The sequence below is a fragment of the Numida meleagris genome, chromosome 1 (assembly GCF_002078875.1).
Source record: "Numida meleagris isolate 19003 breed g44 Domestic line chromosome 1, NumMel1.0, whole genome shotgun sequence".
Classification (NCBI taxonomy): domain Eukaryota; kingdom Metazoa; phylum Chordata; class Aves; order Galliformes; family Numididae; genus Numida; species Numida meleagris.
In genome coordinates, this window is record NC_034409.1 from 60140356 (window position 1) to 60145130 (window position 4775).

Sequence of the window (4775 nt, forward strand, 5' to 3'; positions counted from 1 at the left end):
GCTAACTTTTGACCATATTGTTTCAAGTTCCGTAGGTTTTTGCAAGCTACACATTCTTACTTCCTGACAAACATTTCGCAAGCTATGCCCTTTTTGCTTATCAGTCTTGAACAAACATTCCTACTTCCTGACAAAACTCTATAACCCCAGGTTAGGTTATAAAGCAGGTATGTTTATTCAGCGTTGTGCATACACACCGGGTGCGAGGGGATCTTCGCCCTGCCAAGCTCGCACACCCCCAGACAAAAGTGTTAGACATTGAAAAGCCAAACTTATATATATTCATTGGGCTTGGTTACATATTCATTACTTTTCCAGGAATTCATTTGCATGCTGTCCCTCCCCTTAGCGCATGCGTTGTAGCTCCTTCTGGTGGTCATTGGATGAAGGCTCAGCGTCTTCCTGCCCACCGGTGGTCGCTCTTGGATGAAGTCAGAAGTCTTCCTCACCATGTTTTCCTGACCTTTGTCCCAGTTTGACAAGGCTCTCTTATCTTGTGTGCCTTTGCAGTTTCTTATTATACTTGTTCCCCCTTTCATTGTTTTCCTATTGGTTCTTTTCTTGCTGACTTGCAGTAATATTTTCTTGAGCTAACAATGGAGAGCTAAACTAAGCAATGGCTGACAGTGAAGAGCTAAGCTAAGCAATTTAAGGGACAGTTAAACTAAGACCCTTCGCCTTTCAACTCAAGGCCCGTAATTCCCAACTCATTTGCAGACTTTCTGATCAGCTACTACACATTTCCATTAGTATGTGCCTCCCCTCACACATGTATCATATGCTACATTTGTAATTAACTATGCCACCCAAGGCAAATCAGTTAATATTAATGAGTCTATTAAGCCTGCGCACTCAGCTCAAAGTTCGCAGGTTGGTATTGTTAGTCAGCTCTTGTGGTTTCTTCTGGTTTCACATTCTGTTTGGCACAAATAAGTTTTAGCAGCATACTCCTTAGAGTATTACGACATTCTTGTTTGTAAAGGCATTATCTCCCTATCTTATGAGAAGGGCCCCACAAGGGTACTCAGGAGTGCACTCAGGAAGGAAGAGGGAAGTTCCCCAGCAGCTCCAGGCAAAGACAGGATGATCTGGAGGTCACCTGAAGGTCTTGCTGAAACCGAAACTGAAACCAGACAAAACCGGTTGAGGCAGGCTGAAGCAGGGACAAGTGTAACCTGAAGTAACCTGTGGTTCACTAAGACTGAAATACATGTGTAATTACATGCGCAGAAAGGAATAATGAGATGTAAATAGGGTTATAATGAAGTAACGCCCCACCCCCACTTCCTGTGAGAATGAGTGAACGCCTTACAGAGCTCGTGCAAACTGAAGGAGTGACACGAGACATGTAACCAGAGACAATTTTTAGCTAAGCTAATAGCTTTTTTAGCGGTTTCATTGACAACAACTGTATAAATATTGGATTGGAATGATACTTGACTTGCAGAATCAAACTCTGTAACCCCAGGTTAGGTTATAAAGCAGGTATGTTTATTCAGTGCTGCGCATACACGCTGGGTGCGAGGGGTCTTTGCCCTGCCAAGCTCGCACACCCCCAGACAAAAGTGTTAGACATTGAAAAGCCAAATTTATACATATTCATTTGGCTTGGTTACATATTCATTACTTTTCCGGGAATTCATTTGCATGCTGTCCCTCGTCTTTGCGCATGCGTTGTAGCTCCTTCTGGTGGTCGTTGGATGAAGGTTCAACATCTTCCTCCCCACCCAGTGGTCGCTCTTGGATGAAGTCAGGAGTCTTCGTCTTGACCTTTGTCCCAGTTTGGGGGGGCTCTCCTATCTTGCATGCCTTTGCAGTTTTCTTATTGTTTTCTTTGTTTCTTCTTTCATTGTTTTCCTATTGGTTCTTTTCTTGCTGACTTGCAATAATATTCTCTTGAGCTAACAATGGAGAGCTAAACTAAGCAATGGCTGACAGTGAAGATCTAAGCTAAGCAATTTAAGGGACAGTTAAATCAAGACCCTTCACCTTCCAACTCAAGGCCCCTAATTGAAAGGCTAAGCTAAACAATTTAATGGATGATTAAATTTAGACCCTTCGCCTTTCAACTCAAGGCCCCTAACTCCCAACTCATACTAAGGTGTGTTCCCTTCGCACCTGAATCTGTACAGACTTAAACAAACTGCTATCAGCAAACCTCAGTCCTGTGCACCAGGCATGTACTGGGACAACGCAAACACCATTAAGATCAACACCTAGCTCTACACAGGACCACCCAAAAGTCAGATCATATTTCGGAGAGCTTTGTCCAAAATGAAGTAGATAAAAAAATAAAAAATGAGTTAATGTGAGAAGAAAATGTAGTATAGTAGAATACTTACACATCACAACATTGCCAGAAGACTGTGATGTGTTCAGAAGGTCTAAATTCATGTTTTAAAGAGGTGAAAAACCTATGTGGAATAAATCTTATCTTAAATTTTGTAAGGTGAGTAACTCTTAGGAAAGCAAAGCTCAGTACATAACCAAACTGCCAGAGAAAGGGATTTATACTAAGCTTTGCAATTTACTGACACACATTCTCACCCACACAAGTATCAGGATGAGCGCCCAAGCAGCCTAGCATGACATGTAGGATATGGAACTGACCTGTGAGACAAAGTGTGTCAGCTACAAAATCCTCTTTGTGCACTATGATCCTCTTCACTGGTAAGAACATAGGCACATACATACGTAGTCTTTAAGAGCCAATGGTTACTGTGATTGCCTGTCTCCAGGTGAGTCTTAGGCAACACTGCTGAGTCACAGCAGTCCTTTTGTTTTCCTTTTGTTATCTTCTGGCTCCACACCAGCTCATTTATCCCCCCCTCATCTTATCTTATGATGGCTTCGTTTTCTTTCCATCTGGTTAATAGATGAAACCTGGAGTAGGTTGCGCTGGACTCTGGGTGGACTTTGGGTAACAACACATCATTCCTATTTTATTTAAGCAATCTCAAAATTTCTCAAGCAAATTTCTATGGTGCCATGTGGAAGAGGAAATCTAAGAATAAATGGAAATAACAGAGCCATGGTAGGGGAAATTAGACCATTGTGCCCTGATAGGACAGTAGACAAACTCAAAGCACGGTAACAACGTATTTAGCATTTCTTGTGATGAGATAGACCAAGATGCTGATTTAGCACATTTAGAGGACTGCTGTTCTAGCATCTGGAAGACAACAGGGCAAGCAGTGTAACAATTCTGGACTTGAGAAAGCTGCAAGATAAGGGTGCAGCGGTCAGTTATCTTCAATTATCTCTGGGCTGGTTATACAGATGGTGATTCACCAGGGTCTATTAGCAATTAATCAAAGTGATCTAAGGAAGTACAAGGAACCGCAGATCACTGAAACTAAAAAGCATAAAACCTCTCTTCAGAGGCTGACATGGAGATACCAACACAGAATTAGCACTGAAGATCATATCATCCGAAAATCAATTATTACAGGGGCAAACATATTTTTCCAGGCCACCTCAACATGCCAGTCAGGTTTCTTAAGATTCACAGATGCAAAGTAAATGAGCAATTCAAACTTGTTTCTTTACTAAGTTCAACATCATGCTTCTAGTTACCGTTGCACACTTCACAGCTGTGATAAGACGTAAAGTCGTTTGTTCATTGTATGAGGTGTTATTTGTATAAGAACAGACTCACGGCTAGGGATGGGAAGATTGGGAGCCTTCTTTATGACTGTTCATTGTAAAGGGAAGTGCTAACGACCTGGCGGTTGGGGGTACAGGCTGCGGGCAAACATCCTGATATGGTGATAGTTGTTAGGCAAATCGAGGACTGCTTTGTAAAAAGCCAAATCGAGGATTGCTTTGTAAAAAGCCCCCTTGTCAGGACATCAGGAAACATAAACAATGTTGCAACAACGGAAACCGCTGGAAGCGGTGAAGATAACTACGAACTTTATCCCAGACGCCGACCCCCTAGCAACGGCCCACATACACTGGAAGGTCACGTATAGAGGAACTAAGGACTGTATAAAAGACGGGACTCAAACCTCGCTCAGATTGCGTGCTGTTGTGGAAACTGCGACTTCCCGGCCGCCCAGCGCTGCGTTTTGCTTGTGTTTTTGCTTAGTCGAATTAATAAATATTTTTCTATGATCTGATTTGATGCGGTCTGATTTATAACAACAACTACCTATTGCAACAGAGATCAGGAGTCTGTTGCAGCTATCAGCCTGGCTTGAATTTGTTGACTGTAGGTCCTCACATACTGGTTGTCTTGTTTTCCCAAGGCTTTGTGGTTTCTTTGCCTCTTACTGCTTAATCTTTTGGAGGTCCTCGACCTTTGCCTTCTCCAGATTCCAAGCTGCTAGAACATACCTCCCAACTCAGTGCTGTTTGTGTGCCATGCCTGCCCCCTTCTTCCACTCTCAAGTAAGGCTTCTCCTCAGTCAAAAGCTAAGTACTACGCAAATAGGAACTAACTACAATGAGCCGAGACTAGCAGATGATGCAAACAGGTGCTAGGTGTAACAAGTGCTGATGTTTTCCATTGTTGACAGAAGAACATATTGTAAAAGCATAGGAGTCAAGAATCAAGTTAAACCATTAGGTTTAGAAAGCATACAATGTAAATGAAAAGTGACAATCATTAATTGCGTTGAGAGGTTTTCTCTAATACAAGGCTACTCTACTTGAATCAAGTAGGTACAATGAAGGAATTGCAATCAGTAACACTGCATTGGGCCAAAATTGCCTAAATAACAGAGTCGGGAAACACCAAATTTAGAAACAGGAGAAGTGAAATTAAGGTTAAC

The 4775-nt window shown here is 42.2% G+C and overlaps 1 long non-coding RNA gene across 1 annotated transcript; it reads right to left on the reverse strand.

Moving 5' to 3' along the window:
* LOC110394992 lies at nucleotides 1470-2435 on the reverse strand. The gene is made up of 2 exons (XR_002436088.1): nucleotides 2343-2435; nucleotides 1470-1901 (listed from the first exon to the last, which is right to left on the reverse strand). It is a non-coding gene; the product is annotated as an uncharacterized LOC110394992 (long non-coding RNA).